At 37.6% G+C, this 22335-nt stretch overlaps 1 long non-coding RNA gene across 1 annotated transcript; it reads left to right on the top strand.

Moving 5' to 3' along the window:
- Nucleotides 1-5373: 5373 nt before the first annotated feature.
- Nucleotides 5374-21735, top strand: LOC131698727 (uncharacterized). The gene is made up of 3 exons (XR_009307729.1): nt 5374-5590; nt 19882-19923; nt 20377-21735. It is a non-coding gene; the product is annotated as an uncharacterized LOC131698727 (long non-coding RNA).
- The last annotated feature ends 600 nt before the right edge of the window (nt 21736-22335 follow it).

Below are 22335 nucleotides of genomic sequence, written 5' to 3'. Positions count from 1 at the left end.
TATTAGAAATATTTGCATGTCCTGAATTAATTTTGTGGTCTGCCATTTCCCACAGTTTAGTGGATCATCATTTCCCCACCTCTGACTCCACCATCCCCTCCCGTATCTCTAGCTGTCTGTCTGCTATCTCCTGGATGCACTTGCATCACCTCAAACTCAACCTCTATAAATCTGACCTCCTTTTCTTCCCCCTCCTCTGAAATCTGTATCTCCATTCCTCTGGAATCTACCACGCTCTCTCCCTCCTCTTCAGCAAAGAACCTCGGAGTAACCCTGGACCCCTGCCTCTCCTACTCCCAGCACATCTCCACTCTAGCACGCACCTGCCGTTTCTTCCTGAGCAACATACGAAGAATCCGAACCTTGCTCACCAACTACTCCACGCAACTCCTCGTCCAGGTCCTGGTACTCTCCCACCTAGACTACTGCAACTCCCTCCTGGCCGGCCTCCCTGCGTCTGCCACCCATCCACTCCAGCTCATCCAGAACTCCGCTGCTCGCCTGGTGTTCTCTCTGCCTCGCTTCTCCCACGCTACTCTACTGCTCCGCTCACTCCACTGGCTCCCGATCACCGCTCACATCCAGTTCAAGACTATTGTACTCGCCTACCGATGCCTTGACCAGACTGCACCCAGCTACCTCCAGACCCTCATCTCTCCCTACACCCCCACTGACCTCTCCTACTGCGTTTTGTATTTGCTCTTAATTAGGACTGAAGTCATTGTATTTTGTATCTTGCTCTTAATTGTACTGTAATTCTTGATATGTATTTTTTGTATACAACTGTAAGTCGCCCTGGGTAAGGGCATCTGCTAAGAAATAAATAATAATAATAATTATCATTTCTTGTCAACTAGGCTAGAGGCCACACTGTTCATATAACCCTTTTAGAAATAATCAAAACCTCAGACTCTTTCAACCAGCAACATTTTGATCCAATGTGGTTTGTGCGTTCCAGGGCACAGCAATCTGTCCAGTAGGGCTTATAAATAATGGGACTAACATAAGGTGACTGCGGCTGCCACAGCAGCGCTCGGATCTCTTAAAGTGGTTACGAGGGCATCTTCCTGCTTCAGATGGCATTTTTCTTGGCAGCTGCCCTCCATCAGAGTTTAATGAAAGATGGTTTTCCAGAACTGAAAAACAGCATGTGGTACAGAGACAGAACACTTCTGACTGTGGGGAGTTCGGATGCTGCCCAACACAAACCATGACACTTAGCTTTCCAGTCATCTTAGATTAGTTTTCATTTCATTTTAAATGATATGCTTTAAAAAACATTAACAAAGTCAAAAAGCACTGTGATTCCGTTGCGACACAGTGGCAAACTGTAATATAATGTTCCCTGACGCACGATGTGATGAGAAGGTCATCAAGCTCATCATGAATAAATGTGAATTTGACAGACAGGCTGTCCTGGTTACATTTACCCAGTTGGTCATAGTTCTATTAGTGTACATTCACAGTGGCAATCTTGAATCTGGTTGTTTAAAACTTAAGGGCTTAAACAACTTCACGCTTTGACTTTGAGAGAAGAGAGAGAGAGAGAGAGAGAGAGAGAGAGAGAGAGAGAGAGAGAGAGAGAGAGAGAGAGAGAAATGGGACAGTGCAGTAGTGGATGGGATGTACAGAAAGGAAACATATTGTTTAATGATGTATAATTAGGTTTAGATTACTACTGAAATTTACTTGAAATTGACCTGATTCCATCATTAGTTTCCAACAAAGCGGTCAACAATTACTTGTCTTTCTATGTTTTTCAAATTCGGTAGGTTTTATGATTTGGGCACCGGCCTCGTGCACATTAGACCTAACTGCAATTGAAGAGGTTTCAAAGCAAAGTTGTAAACCCTTTTATTCGACTGTGTTTGAGTGGCTAAATGAGAAAAGAATCATAATTGTGAGGTTCAGTGTTTTACTCATATAGTAGGTCCACTGAATGTTTCAGCATAATTTCACATACACAGCAGAGAGAGGGTTCAAATGAGCCAGTGGAGATCCCTGGGGTACTGTTACTAGGCTTAGAATTGGTTTGTGCCTGGATCAGTAATACCTAATATAGAGTGGATTCATTGTACATCTACTGTATTGTGGATTTGTTGTAAATCCAGTGCAGTAAGATTCTGGACTTTTTTGAGACGTGAAGATGTGTTTATTTTGAAAGACGTACAGCAGCATGTCATATTCATAAAGCAGTAGCATGCAGCCCTATGTGTATGACAGTGTGCTAATGCCTTCTGAATACTGCCTAGCTTGGCATTGGTTCTGATGTGGTTTTCTCATGAAAACAGCCCTGAACAGCTTGCATATTCTTTTATTTTATTAAAATATATTTGCACATTGCATTTGGGTAGCTCAGGCAGTCTTTATTAGAACATCATGTAGCATATATACGTTTTAGATTAAAAAAAAAAAAAACATGTGTTAATGTAATAAATTGAGTATTTTGTTAACCTTAAGTGCTAGTTTCACAGATCCTTATTATCACTAATCTCAGGTAAAGCAGTCCAAGATTAGTGAGTATCACGGTTACTTAGGGAAAGAACAGGATGAAGAAGAGCTTAAGGGTCTATATACAATATAGAACTGATGCTAATTTAAACTACAGTATTTACCTACGTGTTTTTTTATTTTTTTTCAGGTTAAAATAACGTCTTTTATCTCTTACAAGAGGTAGGTTGGCCAGAGCTGTATCAATGGCAGTTTCCAGTCAAGATTCAATTCCAAAGGTAAAGACACACTGCATTAAACAAATCAATATTTGTCTATTGTGCTGTTAAGTTCTAGAAATACAAGTGGCATGGGTGTATATATAAAACACAAAAGAAATCTTGGATTAGGTTAGTGGCTTTCTGCTTAAAAACACAGAAGCTAAATGGCATTTAAAGAATAAAACGAAGGTGCTGGAGTGTGATACAAAAAGGCTGTAATAAATGGCTCTGAGACTCGGGGACCCCACTGTACAGAGTTTTCTTTTTTCTTTCATTGATTTGTGTGTGATATCCTTGCTGCTTTAGGAAAACACCTTTCAAGCCATTTAGAACATAAAGCAGATCTGTTCCTGGCCGTGTCTGTTATGTTTGGAAACGTTAATGTTCCACAGCTTTACATCCTTTAATGAATCAACTTTAACGCGTCAAAAGGTGATGGTGCCTATTCCCAAAACAGGGATTCCTCCCATGCAAACCCGGGCCAGGAAAGATAGCTAGTGTTTTTGTATTCTGAACACCCATTAGACAGCCTGCTGCAAATATTCAGAGTTTTAACTGTTACACAACGCAAAGACATCCCTGACAACAAAACATTATTCTTAGATTTACAATTAATTACCCTCATGTCTGTAACTTGCATCTCATTTGCATATCTTTTAAAAGAGCTGTGGAATCACCAGCCGCAAAGCCCAGGTTAGTTAAAAGAAGAAAAAAAAAGAAGTGAAAAAGAAGAAATGGCCTTTTCATTTTTTCCTGGTGCCGTGAAAGTTTAAAAGCGGTAACTTTTGCTTCCCACTGATGCGGCGGTGAAGATAACAAACCTGGTTTCTCATTGTTTTATAATCTTATAATTTTTTCATTATTTCTGCTCCTTGTTCCCCGTGCCCTCTCATTTATAATCCCCTGTGGGTACTGCAGATAAGGAGCTGGGTGCAAAGACAGAGTGAGTGGTCACATTCTCAGATGTTATCTTTTTCCCACAACGCACTGGTACTGGGTATCTGACATGTTCTATACATCTTTCTGCTGTTACTCTAATTAAACAAATAGCTCTTGATGTATGGCTCTCAAGAAATATATATTTTTTTCCTTGGTACATTTGCTCTTGTGAGTTTTGTTGGACTGAGTTCATTCATTCATGATTACCTGTTGCTTACATAATAATATTAATAATAATAACAATGAATAGCTTGTCTTTTTTTTCCCCGCAATGTTTTATTATTTTGATAATAATACATAGCTTTTCAATATAGATACAGGTTATATTTTTTTCTGTTAATCATACTGAAGTTTTTTTATTATTATTTTCACTGCTCCCCTTATCGCATGCCATTACATATCAGTATCCATGTTAGAGCCTCACCCGCATACAGTTCAATGTGAGACTTGCTGGCTGTGTCTTAAATTTTTTAAAATAAGTTTTCAATGTATTATTTTGTTCATGGATTTCCTGACTTTTGAGCTGAATCCATAATGTTATTTTAATGTAGTTTTTGTAATGGATTATTTGCTGAGATTGATTTGCATCCTTACGATCTGCTGTATTTATTAAGTCCTGCATTCAGAGGGCAGAGATGACTGTTGAACAACTTATTGTATTAAAGTCAGTAATTCAGCTTCTGCCTTCTTCCAGGTAGAAGAAGATTGGGACAAAAAAATAAATATCAATGAAGATAATAAAGTTAAGGTAATATTAAAGTACATTCTATAAATGTAAAGAAAAGAGAATGTTTTATTCAGCTAACCAAAATATTCAACGATCAAGAATGCCAGTCTAGTGGTCAAATTCAAGTACAAGATTTTATTCTTCAACATTTACACATTTGTTGTAAAGCCAGGGACAATCTGTTCAACAAACTGAATACCTTAAGGCATCATTAAAGACTTATATGGGGTCTGCTGTACTAAATGTTCAGTGTTGCATATCATTCTCTGTTGCCGTGCATGTTCACAAAAAAATGAAACCTTTTTTTTAATAGACATTTTAAAACGGGGCTTCGATATCTTTTTCACACTGCAGGCCCACCATGTAGCCACCTCAGAGCTACAGCGTCGGAGGACAACGCAGCTCTGGGCAGCTTACAGGCAAGCTCGCAGGTGCCCAGCCAGACTACAGGGGTCGCTGGTGTGTGGTGAGCCGAGGACACCCTGGCCGACCAAAGCCCTCCCCACAAGTCCACAGTCAGCAGTGGAATAGCCTGGACTTGAACCAGCGACGTCCAGGCTATAAGGAGCATCCTGCTCCTAAATAGTATTTTATTTATTGTTCATTTAATTCTCTTTTTTTTTTTCAATTACATTACTTCTTGCCTAAAAAAACTGACACAAATACCAAGTATTAGCCTATATAATAGTTTTGTCAAAATAGCCCAAGTATCAAGATTCTAGTCCCAGTCTTGTTAAATTACTTGCTGATCTCATTAAATTAAGCCAATGTACTTGTAAAACAGTAGGGAGAGCCAGTATATCATTGTAAATGTTGGAAAGAGTCGGTCTGGCAGAGAGAGGGGAGCCGAGTAGGCTAGGTGGATGCTGGTCAATGTTGATCCTTCGAGGCCATAAATCTTGGCCCTTTCCTGCCTAGTTATTGTGTATTTCTTTTTGTGAGAGATTGATTGTAGCAGGGGAAGATGAATTTGCCCATAGACCCTTTCTTCTTTTTTATACTCCTGATGCCTCACCAAGGTGCTAATGCTTGTTTTTCTCCTCCTCCCTCCCTCTGCAATCATTTGTTTTTGATTAAAAACAGCACGCCGAACATCGAAGAGAGCTCATCCCAGCAAACGGGCAGAGGGGAGGGCATGAAGATGTACAACAGTCCCAGGTGTGAATAGAGTACGCAGGCCCCCGAGGACCCACCGTTTTTTATTTTCCTGAAGGTGAGTCACAGCAGAGACTTCAACTTGCCAATAGATGTAGGTACATCATCATTTACTTTGTGCAGACTACTGAGCAACAAATAAATGAAATATCAGCAGAAAAAAAGAAAAAGGGATACACATCAAAATGCAGGTACATTTACTAGACCTGGTACCAGTAGTTATACTGTAGTTACAGTTCTGTAATATTTAGTAAGTGCACAGAATTTAATGGTTTTGAAGATAACTTATTGTCCTGTTTTTTTTTTGTTTAACTAGTATTTAATAAGTTCATAAGCCAGTTTCTAATACATTTCTAAAAATACTTTATTCTGCTATATTTTAGAGGCTGTTAAAAATATGATAAAGTTGTTGGCAAATTGCTAAAGCCACACTTACTGTACCTGTGAAAATTCCCAAATTAACATGGCAGTTCATGTAAACTATAATTTCTTTCTTTAAGGCTGATTTGGAAATAAAAACAATACATACATCTTAACTTACAACTATAAGCTAGATGAAATAAATAAATAAAAAACCTTGCGTAATAGTTAACCAACACTGTTTTTAAACGTATAACACATTCACAATGCTAACGCGGTTGAGGTCAAAATAACAAATCAGATGCAATTGTATATGAATCCAATTAAAAAAATACAGCTTGCTGGTTGATTTTAACAGCAGGGAAACTTTGAAAGTCACCCAAGTACTTTTGTGTTGACCTTTCTGCAACACTGCCCCGTATTCACTGGTTGTCAGCACATGTTTGTCTGGAGTCATCCGTCACTGCCATCCGTCACTCCTGCCATTCCCATCAGTCCCATTATCTGGGATCAGGAGAGAGCTGAGGATGTAGCCTGAAGGATCATTAAACCTCGGCTCACAGGTACCGCAGGTAGTCCAGGTGGCCTGTTGTTATTTATAATAAAGAAACAACACAGCAGAACTTGCTGACTGTGGCCCAGGAGGCCCGGCGAAAGGACAAATGCGAGGATGTCATCATTGAAGGACAGCTAAAAGTGGACTTCCTTCCCCTCCCAGTAAGCGGGGAGGACTTATTGAACAGCTGCTAGGTGCTTCGCTGGGAAGATTGATTATTTTAATTGCTCACACTTTGCTTTAGTAACATTTGAATACTTAATGTCAGGTTTGAAGGATGTTAGGCAGTTTCTTCGCTTTCTTAAAGAAGCAGCCCTGCTTTTAACTGACCTTCAGATGTTTATAGGGAACTTTTAAACTCAGTTTTGTTCTTTTGTTTCAGGTTACAAAATGAGTAAGTGAAACATCTGGATTATATCTGTCTGTCTGTTTGGATATACTCACATAGCTAGCCAGTTGTCTCTTCTTGTTGGTTGATAATGGAATCCCTCTGAACCTAGAAAATAATTTGATAGAAACTTTGATACTATGAGGGCATGTAGCAAAGTTAGTGGTAAAATATTGAATTGAAATCAGACATCAGAGACACACTGGGATGTATTTTAATATATATTTTACTTTTGACATGTTATTTATAAATAGTGCACATACATACTCATTGAAATAATTAATTAACAAAACTGTTCCCTGTTTCCAAACCAGTGTGTTAAATGTAATATCTGAATAACTGTTCTGATTGAGTCAAAGCTACAGTATATGGAACCTTATTGTTATTATCTAATATACATTAATGACATTTTTTTCTGGGGTTCTTTGAAGATATTAAAATATGAACTTTAATCAGAAATAAGTGACATTGTATAAAAAGGATATAAACATGTTAAAGCTACTTCATACAAACATATTACAGTTTACCTACCAGAAAACATTCAGAAACAGACAGGCAGAGTAACAGAGATGCTAAACCACAAGCTCTTGTATTGGTTAGGTTACCATAAAACGAATGTGACAAAATGTAAAGACTATAAGCTGTGATAAGCGAGATACATTATTTAATAAGCACATACTGTGCTGTAATGCAAGATATAAATATTATGCACAATTTGTTTAAGATGGCCCCATTGACCTGAAAGCACACAGCATTTTATTACCTGTGCATGCATAACTTGGGCAGTCTTTGAATGTCCCAAATTGGACAGTTTATTGGCATAAACAGGACAAGGGCAATTACCATCACACATTTTATTGTATTTCCATAATTTTTCTAATAGCTTTAACGTTGTACCCCAATGTTACTTCTTTCACTGCCTGGCCTAAATAAATATTATGCCCCATATCTTTCAGTGAAGAATATCAATGAGGGCAACAGAAAAAAAAAAAAGTGAATAAGAATGCTTTTTTACCTTCAAATCACACATTAAAACTGAGTTCCAAATTAACAATTGATATCATTTCTGTTTTAGTTTCAAAGACAATAGATACTATTAAACCTGGATTTCACTTTAAAATAAAATGTTTAATAGCCTAGTTTTTGAGAAGCTTTTTTTTTTTTTTTTTTTTTTATCTCACGCGATATCGTTTCTTAAAATGTAATAAGTAATATTCCAATGATTTAAGGGACTAAAAAAAAAATAATAATAAAAAAAAACACCTCAGATGACTTTTGTTTTACAGTACTGCAAGAATTTTTTTTAACACCTTCATGTTGTTTACTCCATTAGTGTGTGGACCCTTAATACTGTGCAGGGATGCAGAGTGAGTTTTGCCTTGTGATACCTGCAGTACGCCCATCAAAGTGACCATACACCGTATATCCTCCTTGACCAAACAAAGCCAGGGTTGTCAAGGCCGCAATCAGGTGCCTGTGGTACTTGCATCCCTCTACAACAATCATATTGGAGGGAGCAGACAATTAATTCTAGAGCAAAATTGAAAGTCAGAGGCAGAGTGTGAAAGAACAGAGTGACAATAATAAAGTGCCCCTGCCTCACATTAATCTCCCTCACTTCAGGGCTGTCAGTGGCGGTCTGGCTGTGACTAATGCCAAGCTTTGCATACAGTGGTCACAGACATGAGCAGCATGCTCCCTTTACAGCACCAACGATTCGCTTTGTTGAGTTTTTGACTCCTGCAGAATCATCGAAAAAAAAAAAGAAAAAGAAAAGGCCTTTAGCCACTGTCCAAAAGGTAGAACAGACATCATGTCTATTGATTGAGGCCCATGATTCCACGCACTTCAGCTTAGAGAAACAGAACGCCGCTGACAAACGGCTGTGAATTAAAATAACTTTTAGAACAGTCGAGCTCAGCAGAAACGGGTTAAAATGTCTGCCCCCGCTGAAGTAAATTTCTGCAGGTAGACTGTGACTCGAGTCACTGGAACGAAACGCAAGCCCCGCTCAGGCTGTCTACAATACTAATCCATTAACATTGCAAAACACTTGATGCACTTTTGGGAATTGTGTCACATTGATTTTATTGTCACTTCTTGCACGAATAGTAAATGGTCTAACATTTAAGGTACAGTGTAATTATTCACGAAAAGCAAGACATCACTGTAAAATGTGTAGTTGCCGACCAGAGATTTTGGCAGGAATATAGTAATGCCCAGAAGGGTCAGACAGGGAGAAAAAAAAGGAAGAAAGAAAAAAAAAGTTACTTAGACTGAAGTGGGGAAACTTAGTAAGAGAAATAGTGAAAATAATGGAATTTGATCAGGTTATTTTTTATACTCTGGGAGAACTGGAGTAGCACTTAAACTGTTACATATGAAATTAATGAAGAGTATTTTGCCACCCTTCAGCGCTGTATGAAAGTATTCTGTTGCTCACTGAGTGAGGATTGGTCTCTCAAAAAAGCAATATTTTGAAATACATTTTGTATAGTTTTTTTTTTCAAATATTTTCCTATATATTCCACAATTTACATATGTCAAATATTATATACAATAGTAAAATGTATGTTTTGATTCATAATTGCTTTATAATACTTAAAGCATTAAAATTACCACATACAATACAAATACAGTAAACATCAGGTTTATACATTTTAAGGCTGCAGTATAAGATCCGCCTCTGTTTAGAGTTTGGCTTAAATGTGTTGTTTCTTTCTTTGGCTCACTGAAAACAAAAGTTAAAGGGATAAGGAAATTAAAATTGAGATAACAATACATTTTATTTTCAATGGCTTACGTATGTCTGGGGTGGTGCTGTCTTCCATAGGCTCTATCCTTCTAATTCAAGACACGCTTTAGGTTTTTTATATAACTTAAAAGTTAATAAATTAATGTTATAGTTGTAAACCACATTTGTGTTTATTAGTTTCTAAAATAAATTTAAAGGATGTTTTTTTTTTTTTTTTTTCACTAAACAAGAATTTTAACTCTTTCGTCATTGCAGACCAGTATAAAGGTCTTGGGCTCATATATCAAACCAAAAAGTAGCTATTGAAGACAAGGAAAGACACGCAACTCAACACACCACACCAGTCAACCGGTATAGTAACTTACATTTTAAAACTTGACAAGTAGCTTTCCTCCAGTAATGTGGCATTAACATTGTATTGTACCGCATACTACTGTTAGATAAAGTAAATATGTTTTTATTATTATGGTCTTTGCCACAAGAATCTTTATAGAAAAATGTCATGAAGGGCTGGCACACAAAATAATATAATTGAGTCTTTAGGGACATTCATAGATGTCTCAATATGCTGTATACTTCCATGTCTCTGCACTGTATAATAAAGAACAGCCTACTAGCAGAATGAATATAGTGGGTGTTTATCAGTTACTGAAGTTAAGGTGTGAATCAGATTTTTTTCTATTTTTATTTTCTCTATGGATCAGTTAAAAACAGTCATTATAAGCTGCTCAGAGGTTACAGATGTGTGGGTTTTTAACTGGCGGTCCAAGAGTTGACTGTGCTGGGTCAAATTCTTCAATTAATCAGCTTCTATGTACAGTGCATTCTGCAGTTTAACTTTGACTATATATATATCCGTTAAAGTACACACAGTCGACATTCTACAGACTCAGAAATACAAAGATATTTACACACTTTTAAAAGCAGGATCTTTCTTGCTACTTAGGAGTGCTCATTTTTGGTAGGGCAGAGTATATTGTTTTTATTCCTGAGGGAATCCATGTCATCAATAGCAGTGAAATGGACAGAGTTGGGGGTTACATCAGAAACAGTACGTTTCCATTGAAGTCCCAAGTGTGTTAAATTGCATCTTCGATTGAAAACTGAAAACACCATATCCTGTACCACAGCTAAACCAACTACTCATCTACAATAAATATCATTTCAGTTTTCATTAGCTAACCCGTGAGTAAACATCTACTACCCAAGCCTTAGTTGCCTGTCTCAGATATATAAATTAAGATGGAGAGATTATGGAACTGATAAAGGAATACAAGAGCTCTAATGACCCCCAAGTTCCATAGAGTTCCAGAACAATTATTGAGGGCCAGCATTGATGAATGATAAGTCTCTTCGTTCATGCGCCCTGTTTCCAGCTGGCTTACTGAGATTTGAGAGGGCTCAAAACGGCTATTAAAAGTGGTTCCCTGTGCATACAAATAATGGGGTGCGAGTAATAGTGACATGTGCTTGCACAGTATTGCAGGTTTCATTGTGACTGAGCACTGAGCAGCCACAGGCACAAGGTACAGCACACAAATAAGGAGCGCCATAGAAATCACATAGACAAAAAAATAAAAATTGAGCATAAACACACAAAGTTTATTATTCGTATACTTTATATATCTGTGTCCACTATAAAACATATACATTTTGAAAATCAGGTTCTTTATGATATAGTCATTTTAAAGTGAGCTTCTAAAAATTCTTATGCAAAGTCTATAACATATTAATCCCTAATCCTAATATTGAAAGCGGTTCCCCTTCGGTCACTGCATGTATAATTGTATCACGTTAAATTTCCTTTGTATGCTGTAAGTCTTGGCAGATAAACTTTTATGTACCCAATAGAGTTCACATAAACAGTTTTAAAAATGTCTACAAATGTAATAAAGAAATTGTATTCTATTTTTTTAATGTTTTTTTTTTTTGTTTGTTTGTTAACTAATTAATAAAAACATAGACCCAGAGGCGCATACTCTACAGAGGTTTGCCATTAAAATGAACATGACAATTAATGTACAGCTGTGAAAAATGTGTTTTGACCCCTGTGTGAAAACCCAAGGTTTGGTTCACAGAGCTTCTACAGCTACACTAGACAGTGCTTTAATACAACACATTCTCTTCAGAATGACAATTTACTGCAGAACAGACCAGGGTAGCCAAGGTGTAGTAAATCTGGTTTTTATTTAGCTGTAGTTTGTCCGTGGACCAAGTGACCGACGTCACATCGGAGGGGATGTGTTTGTTTTATAAAATAGATTATTAGTTAGAACTGAAAAAAGTATAATAATAATAATAATAATAATAATAATAATAATAATAATAATAATAAACAAGCAACATGCCATCTATAAATGTTTTCTGAAACCCGGGACTGTGTGTGTTTCCTGTGTCTTGTTCTCCCTCAATGTCTACAGGGCTGGCACTGTGTGAGGTTCAATCTATTGTACTGTCAGATTATTGTCAAGACTCCATCGTACTTCACACATACAAGGACATGTATTAGAGATTGTACAACATAACTGATCACAGCTGACTAACACGGTTCTATTAAGGGTCATTGCAACCACTAGGAGTACATGATCCCTTCAATGCAATTCTGCCCACATACTAGCGCATAATGACTCTGCGTGGATACTGTTTATTTGCAACAGGGGCAACCATTTATTATTATTATTATTATTATTATTATTATTATTTTTATTTATTTATTTATTTATTTATTTATTTATTTATTTATTAGCAGACGCCCTTATCCAGGGCGACTTACAGTTGTTTCAAAGTATCACATTACAAATAGTCCAAGGATAACATGTTGCTTCTTCAGCCAGAATGTTATCTTGTAATCTTCTTACCCTCAGTTAAGTACTGAGAGTAAACATATTCCTTTAGTTTATTTACAGCTTACATAAATTACTAAATAAAACTGAATAGCAAATTTGGGGCTCCCGAGTGGCGCATCCAGTAAAGGCACTCATGTAGAGTGCAGGATGCACCCTATAGTCTGGACGTCGCCGGTTCAAGTCCAGTCTATTCCTTTGCCGACCGAGGATGGGAGCTCCCAGGGGGTGGCGCTCAATTGGCTGAGCGCCGCCCGGGGGGAGGGGGGGTTAGGTCGGCCAGGGTGTTCTCGGCTCACCACGCACCAGCAACCCCTGTAGTCTGGCCGGAAGCCTGAGGGCTTGCCTGTAAGCTGCCCAGAGCTGCATTGGAGCTCTGGGTGGCTGCATGGTGAGTCTGCAGTGTGAAAAAAGCAGTCAGCTGACGGCACATGCTTCGGAGGACAGCGTGTGCTCGTTTTCGCCGCTCCCGAGTCAGCGCGGAGGTGGTAATAGTGAGCTGAGCTAAACAACAATAATTGAACACTATTAAATTGGGGAGAAAACAAAACAAAACAAAAACTAATTGACTACTAAAGTTAATTAAAAAAAAAAGAAATTCATGAATAATATTGTCTTTTTTTTCTAATCTGCTTAATACAAATCCAAAGACGCAGCAATCAGATAGGAAGCCCAAAAGCTCCCATCTGTCTTAGTAATGGAGTGATTTTGGGAGTCATCATGGAGCAATATCTGGTCCAGTTACAAAACTAGACATTTAAAAAAAAGGTAATTTAAGGGCTCTTAAATAATATTGAGCTGGTTATCCTTTTTCAAGGAAAAATGAACAGAGTAAAATGTTTCGTGAATTTTGAACATGCAATTTTTGTTGTGTGCTGCAAAAAGAACTCCTACCTTAGTCAGTTCCCAGATCGTCCCTTTAATACTGAGATGAGGCAGTTATGCAGGCTATACTCTTAATATTAATGCTTATTCCAAGGATGGTACATTCAACTCCAGTAGCTCCAGTACTGTATAAGCAATGATAGCAGAGCCTAGAAGTACAGAATCATCACATTTATGAGTCTCTAAGGTCACACAATTCCTAGCAGCTGAAACAAAGTGGCTTTTGGAGAGGATTGCTTTGTATGTTTATAGGTAGATAATATTGTGCTGTTGATACTGTGTGTGTGTATATATATATATATATATATATATATATATATATATATATATATATATATATATATATATATATATATATATATTTGTTTTGTTTTGTTTTGTTTATTTTCCACTGAGACAAATACACGTAAAATAATACAAATATTCATATAGCTAAATAAAAACATACAGTAAGTGAGTCGAGATCTAGGAATTATAAATAACGTCCTCTTCCAAGGTCATTATCAAATAATGACATACAGCCATTTTGAAGAAAGAAAAAAAAAACAATACGCTAGGACTTTTCTTGCAAGCAAAAGGAGTCTGTTAACACAATTTAACACACACATATACTGCAGCAGAACTGATGCATGTAAACTGCATTTTTCATTGTTGCTGTTTGTTGTTATTCATTTACTGCTTTTTGGTATTTGTCATTTCCACCAGTTACAATTCTTAAACAAATAAGGAACCATTTAAGACTGCTTACAAGACTCTTAATTAGTTTTCTTTTTTATTAGTATTATTATTTTTCCTTTTGAATTCTAAATATCTTTGAGAATGTAGCTCTTTGTCTGCCATAGCTTCAGCATAAGTGAATATCAGACCCTCCCAATCATCCACTGTGGCTCAATGTGTAGAGAGCTTTGGCCATGGTGGGTTTGTTGTCTCACTACAGGTGGGCATACGCAAGATCTTCGCCGACAAGGTCTCAGATCAGTCTCGGTATGATTTCAGACAGTGCCGGTCAGGAGGGTGCAGTTTGGATGCTAAAATGGCCAGCCAATGTTTAACAGTAAGGAGCGATGCCTGTATGGGAACCACAGTCTGGAAAGCAGCTCCTGAAACACAGCAGCCCTTGCTGTATTGTTGTATTACTATATTCATAGCTAACAGTCTTTTCACTCTCTCTTGTTCCTGTGCACTTTTCATATATTTTATCATCTATATTATCTACTTTGCAAAGGCAGATCCCCTAACAATTAAATTACAGAGCTAACCATGTATCGGCTATGAGGGAGAAAAAAGCACAGAAAGGGCTTAGCAGCCAGAAATGCTTAATGATTGGGGTGTTGCATTACAGTGTGGAATAGCTGCATTGCTGATTTGTTGCCAGGTAGCAGGCCAATTAGTAGCACTGGTTATTATTTACATTTCATGCTATATATCACTACCGTTGTGATGGCTGATTTATCATTTATACTATTGTATTGTTGGTGTGATTTATTCAGATCATACTGAGATTCTCAGAGAATGAGGATGGCACATTTAAGTTAAAATAACTTTTAACTGTCTGAGTCAAATTTTAAACCAGAAGAATAGGCATTTTGTCAGCCCTGCAAGCTTATTAAATAATAATATCCCATTTTCCTTCTTTTCATTTGCTTTTTTTTTTTTAAATATACTTTGCTTTAGTGTCAGGGAGCTTCACTGTTTTAAAAATTGTGTCTTTTCTTATTTAATAGCGTTAATAAAAGTGTATACTTAATCGAGATTTAATTGTATTACCAAAGGAAGGGTTCTGTCACTTACAGTTTGGTCTACTTGAAAAGTCCAAATATGTATGCAATTGAAAGTTTGCTAGCTAATACGTGCTCACAATGCAATTGTCTTGTTGACCCTTTGTTGCAACTCGGAAAGATGACTGCTTCATTGATATGAAAATGAAACACCATGTGTAGTTTCCATACAGCATCATACGGTTTCTAGATCGTAAGGGTATCATTTATCAGGACATTCTAATAGGGCCACACTTATTTTACCCAAACTCCCTCTGTAGACTTAGTCATGCTCTAATCATCATGCCAACGAATAGCCATTTAGTAGGGTTTACTTATAAACCCTGCAATTCCTTCATCAGCCTCTTAGGGTTACAAAAGCTTGCCAGTATTCATTGCAACTTCAGTTATGCCAGAAAGAGATGTCCCACAATGTCCGATTTTTTTTTTCTTAAAGTGAAAAGCCAATGATTGGTGAGATTTCTGTCTGCTTAGTTTTATGAAGTTTTCTGTCTGAAAGCAAATGGAGGGAAAGCAATATCCCCAACGCTTTTAATCATGTGATAGCTTTCAAATGTATTTTCATGTGAATCATTGATCAAACGAAATGGAGCTGATGGGAGTGGGGCAGCTGAATGTGGACAGAAGGAGCTGTTGCGAATAGCTCAACAGAAAGTCATTTGTCAAAGTTTTATCTGATTTCAAAGGTATTGGATCTATCAGTCACAATGCATAAAGGGTCCAGCCTTTTACCAACACACGCAACAATGAAACCTTTCTAATGTGCTGGTAAAGCTGCAGGATTTATTTTAAACAGTTAAAACATGATGTCAGACACAGAGCCCTGTAATATGCAGTGCAGTGATTGATAGATATTGGTTGAAAACAACAATATTCTTTTGAAGTGCAACTTTCTTTACAGCGCTGCATCATTCCGAATTGAAATTGCATCCTGTCTGACAAAGTGCCTGCTGGAAATTGATCAGACTCGTTCTCTTCCTGTCTGTCTGTCTATATGGGTCATACGCACATTTCCTCACCAGTATCCACAATGACTGTTTCTGGTGCCCAGTATTTTTAATATTAGTTTTTTTTTTTCTAAATATACCTGTGTATAGGATTCCAGTTTCCAGCTTGTTCACAATGCAAGACTGCTTTAAAGCAGATGCATGCACTTGCCCAACATGTTTTCTTGACATACTGTAAACCATACATTTAAATCACAATTCATTCCAATGTACCCACATAAGATCCAGGTCAAGTGGATCATAGGCAGGTGTGCATGTAAAAGAAGAGCTGTGTTACTCATGACCCTCGTGGCGACAGTCTGCAGGTGTTAAAAATGTCAATTTTGATGACATTTAACCTATTTTATTTCCATCTGGGAGATGACCTAGACCATTTTAAAGATTTTAAAGCATGTTTCAAAGATTTTCAAACCAAAAAAGTATCAATTGTGTTAAGTCAAATTTTCTAATGGTGAGAATGTGCTTTCATATATTATTATTATTATTATTATTATTATTATTATTATTATTATTATTATTATTATTATTATTATTATTATTATTACGTATAGGGAATGCACATTTCTTTCTCCTTTCTCCGAACACATTATAGTGACACCAATTAAACTGTAATTACCATTATACAGTATTCTACACATACAGTACATGGTATTTTCAGTGCATGTGTAATTGATGATATTTGTAAGAAATTGCTTTACTGTTTTGATAATTTACTTTACTCATGAATGTAACATCTTTTGTTATCTTTTCAGAGAAGAAAAGGAGAGTGGTTAGATTTGTCATTTGTGTTACAAACCTAGGAACTGTCTGCTTTCTTTACATGCACAAAATTAAGAACAACATAGTTAATACAAGATGTCTGCAAGCACCCTCTTAATACTCTCTGCCTTTGAAACTAGTCTTCACAGGGTAGATCTGTCTGGGCAGCGTATTGATATATTACAGGCCTTCACAGCACTATACTTGCTTGCTTTGCGATGACCGTGGAGATTATTCTGTGTTTCTGGTCATGATCAGTATTCTGATGAATTCTTTGCCTTGAGGGTGTCTCTTAGGGGGCTGCCCAAAGCCCATTTTATTTCTCCGTGAAGACCCCCTGGCTACTTCAATAGCCAGCAAAATTTCAAATCAGCTATCTACAGACCCATTTCAATTATACACGTGCTTCAGTCTGTCTGATCAGACGGCACTCTTGTGGTTAGATCAATGCGTCTATCTGTTGAAGATATTCAGATACACTGACACTCAAACATGACTGAAGTATTTCTAATCATTGCTGCTACTGGCTATCCATCTTGTCACCATGGTTAGATGTGTAGTCCTTTTGTTCTTCAGATCCCTATCAACCCTGATTGTCTTATTTTTAATTTTTATATAAAAACAGTTATAAAACAGCTGAGTGAATGTTTACTACACTGGGCTTCATCAGAAACCACATATCGTTGGCTTGCCAGTTAGTTTACAGGGCAGAACCTGATTCATGAAAGTGTAAATTCTGATCAATTTGCTAAACATGTACAGTACTGACTGGCCCTTTCAAATTCTGTATTTACTGTAGCCAATTCATTGTTTTGAATAAAACAAATTAATCATAGTTAGAGGGCTTGCCCAACATACGTTGTTATGTTGTTTTAATATGGAAACAGCTGACAGATAAGGAATTATAGCCTTATCTATTAATGCCAGTTCATTCGTAAGCAGGATTACATTATCTCTCCTGAAAGTGAGTCCATTTTAATTTGGCCTCCAACAGCTACAACATCTTCAAGTCACCTTCTAAACATAGGGAGTAAAACAGCTGTATACAAACCCAAAATGACTGGCCAGAATGTAAGTAAAAGCCCTAGACTGCAATGTATTAAAATGTATGCAAATAAGTGTCATGTGATTATCTAGACCAATAAGGAGGGTGAGAGATGACTTTACCCGTGCAACTGGCTTGTCCATCTACGCAGGGGCTACATTGACCAATGTGTCCATCAAGACAGTCTCCCAGGTTTTCCTGAAATGGCAAGTTATTCAAAAAACCACCACCAGAAAAGACAACTCTGGTTGCAAATGGGTCATGACGCATCGATATGTTAGACGTGTGTAACATATCGTGACAAGCAACAGACTTGCTACAGTGGTCCAAATCACAAAAAGCCTTCAACACTGGACAAGAAACACCTGTTTCAAATAATACGCTATTAAAAGCCAGTAGGGAAGGCTTTAACAAAAAAATCCTTTGTTGTCAGTGTGTCTATCTACATGGTTGCTACTTAGTTTAAGGATTTGTATATCATTGACGTTTACTACTAATGAATATCAATTTATTAGATGACAATTTTAAGGACACTTCATGCCATGTTATAGAGTAGTTACACAGTTCCTCATAACTCCTTATGTAATACATCTAACATTTATAACATTTGAATTCTTTTTTAACAGATCCTTAATATTTTAGAAGAATAATACAATGTGCACATTTTGGTAAAATGTGTGTTTATTAGAGAGCTGGAAATGCTGTATTTCATACAGGCAACATTAAAACACAAGTGTTTCATGGCTTGACAGCTAAAAGCGCACATAGTATTAATGGTATAAACCAGTTGAAAAATGACTGAAACTTTTATTTATCTTTACTTATTACATACAAATATCCATCACGGCCTGTCGCATTTCTTATGTACAATTATGAAATCGCAGTCACAGACAGGATCATCAATAAAATCATACGAAATGTGAGGGATCTTTCTGCTATTAAGTGCCATTCTCCTGTACCAGTTCAGCCTGTGTTTTGGGGTTTGCAGATTTACGGATTAAGAAAAGAAAATAATTGAAACATGACAGTCTGCATGGTGATACTTTAATGTTCAATTCAATGAGAAATCATTACACATTTTAATAAATACTCCCATAATGTCTACTCACTGAAGCCTGATACAAATAAACCAGCAGTTATGTCACTTTACTAGCTCTTGAGTAACTCAATATTTCTAGTGCTAGCTTCTGGTGACTGGTTGCTGATGAATGTGAAAAATCATTTAGTTTGTGAGTGATTGAGCACAAACCCTGTTTAGCTTTCTTAATATACTTGTATTAGCATGAATAAATAATGAGTATGCCATGCATTTTTGAATATTTGATTGTGTCTCTGTAATGGATTTGTGTCTCTCTTTCTGATAATGTCATTGCAACTTTGTTGGTGTCATAACTCCAAGCCCCTGTAATCGATCTTTATCACAGTGTCTTAAGTCAATTATCTCTCACGGGAAGATAGCTAAGCAATAATGTACGGTGCCTCTGTATTGCAATTGCATTCTTAGATAAATTATTAAGAAAGTTGACATTTCTCAGTTGACTTATCTACTTTTAAAGATTGCTTCCTTGCAGATGTGAAATGTTGTGGGTCAGATTCTCGGAACGCGAGAAAAGGAGGCACTTGTTTTTGTTGGCTTCTGCCTTTTTGCAGTACTGCTAGATAGTTGTGCTGAGCTAAAATGTCTATCTGTTATCTCCCAGCTGCATTTGAAGCTCTCTTACAATAGATTTACATTGCATCTCTAAATACTGTATATTTACATAGTAGTTACTTAGTAAATACATATGTACGTATACACAATTACAATGTTAGTATGCAGAGTCTCTCTAACGTTATGTACTCAATTCATGAAATGCCAATGCAACTTGTATATTTAACACATCCTTTTTCCAGTGGTGGTTCCACTCAAGCGGAGGTCGTCCTTTGCCATAGTTAAGTTTCTGATTTGTGTTTGTTTTGTTTTATTATTCTAGGTATGGTTGGAATTGCACATGAAGACACAGACTCAATCCATGGTAAACACATTATCCTCTGTCGCTTTTGCTTTGTGGGGGGAGTGAAAAGATCTACAGGAAGTTGCTAAAGAATGAAAGCAATTCTTTTTTTTTTGGTGTGTATTTGTTGCTTCATGTTTAACAGCCAAATTGAGACCAGGGTGCATGCAAATTGGCAAATATGTGCTTTTTTATGAGCAGAATTTTTCCTGCTAAAACATAGCGGTGGCCTATTTTAATGATAGTAACTGTAGCAAACCTAAATACAGCGGTTCTAAAATGTTTACATTTTATGCCAGCAGAATGTTGATTTATCACTGTTTAATTATGATTTCCATTACATGAGAGTAGGTGTTAAAACTGCTGATATTGGACTCACTTCTCGCCAAGATAAGCACCAACAGAGCTGCTTTTACTGTAAACTAATATGATCCATCTGTGTTTCCTTCCATCTGTGTTTCCTTCCATCTGAAGTGTAATGCTGGCTCCAGGGATCAACCACTTCCATCTGAAGTGTAATGCTGGCTCCAGGGATCAACCACTGTGCGGCCTCCCTAGCGCATCAGCATGACAACCGTCTGGACTGAGCTAAGTAGGGTACTTCTCTGGGGTCTTCAAGTGGGCATCTTCCTTCCATCCTTGGTGTTTCGTCAACTAGCCCACAACACCTTAAGAGGGCTCGACAGTGATTCTGGCATCCCAGTATCACCGCCCTCCATCCCCCACTAGGTTAAGCCCAGCTTCCTTTCTACGATTCTTGAGGTCCCCAACCAGAATCTTTTCGTCTCAACCAGAGAAAGTTGCTGCTCCTCTCTGCGGCTTCAAATAAGTTCTTCACTATGCGTCGCAACTGTTGACCACTCAATCTGATGTCTCTGAGAAACCAGGTTGTGGAGTATGCCACAAATCCTCGACAACCCACCTCCACTGAGTAAACCTGAACTCTCCATCATTGCTGTTCCGCTTCAGCAGCCAGTTGAGCATACCGAAGTTTCTTCTTTTCATATGCCTCATCCACAGCATCCTCCCATGGCACTGTTAACTCTGCCAGATGAACAAAGCATGCTGATCCAGACCACAAGACAATATCAGGTCGAAGGTTAGTGGTGGCAATCTAAGGTGGGAAAATAAGCCATTGTCCAACATCTGCCAGCATTTTCCAGTCTCTAGCAGCTTCCAGTTCCAAACCTCTCGCTTCCAAATTTATCCAGCTTCTTTTTGAGTGTTCCACCTAACCTAATGCAAAACAGAGATCTGTGTTTACTGTGTCCCACACTGTTTTCTCAGAAGCTCTTGGCATTTAACTCCAGGCTTGTGCCCGTTGAGGTTCTTTTCCCTCTTACGCTGGTTCATCTGACCGGGTTCACAAAGATCATTAGGTTCATCACTAGTTGTGTTTATGCAAGCCCTCCTCCCATCTATGACAGCAGTGCTGAGATCCTGTGAACTGTGGTTTGCTTCCTGTCGCTGGATTTCATTTGGACTTGACTGACTTTGTAAAAAGTACTGATCAATGCAAAGCCTTTGTAACTTCTCCCTCAAGCATTTCATTATCCCTTGGTGAATCAAAATACACCGAACTACAGCAGAGGATGCATCAGTTTAAATATTTGAAATGTCTCTGTGTGTGGAAAAAGTAAAAATGGAGAAACAAAACCGGCTAACCGTAAGATTGCATGAGGTAATATGTATAGAAAAACATTAACCAGTACTGTGAGAATTGTCTCCAGACCTTGATTACAACCCTGTAAACATTATTTATTTTCACTTGCTGTACAAGTGTGATGTTCGAAAAAATATCTATTTTTATAATATTGTTTTTTCACAGAACGTATTGAGTATTTACACTTGTATTTGTCTTAAAGAAATTCTGCAGAATAAACCTAATATGCACAAAGTTAATACCAGTCAAAGGAATCAGAAGACTGCTGTCTTTGTTCATTCACCTGCAGTCTCTTGCATGTCCTTCTTTGTACATTGTGCTCTTATTGTACATTCTTTTTAGTTCACCGATATGAATTGCTAATTAAAGTTATGTTACTAGATTTATAAGACTACACATCAAAGTGACACACTTGTATTGATGTTAAAAATCAAGGTAGTGATTACATGTTTTTTTTTTTTTTTACACCATTTTTCTCCCCAATTTGGAAACACCAATTGTGTTATTATTAATCCCAATTCACCGATGCAACCCCCCAGCGACTTGGGAAATGGTGCCTAACACACACGTCCTCCAAAAGGTGTTCCTGCCAAGCCAACTTTTTTCGCACTGCGGATCCACAGTGAAGCCATCAGACCTATAGTGCCGGAGGACAACACAGAACTGATGGCTCCACTGCAGACCCGCAGGTGCCCTATCAGCCACAGGAGTTGCTGGAGCACGGCGCCCTAAGCCCTCCCTACCCGGGCGCCGCCCCTTGGGAACTCCCA

The sequence above is a fragment of the Acipenser ruthenus genome, chromosome 19 (assembly GCF_902713425.1).
Source record: "Acipenser ruthenus chromosome 19, fAciRut3.2 maternal haplotype, whole genome shotgun sequence".
NCBI lineage: Eukaryota > Metazoa > Chordata > Actinopteri > Acipenseriformes > Acipenseridae > Acipenser > Acipenser ruthenus.
This window is presented reverse-complemented; position numbering and strand designations above follow the sequence as displayed.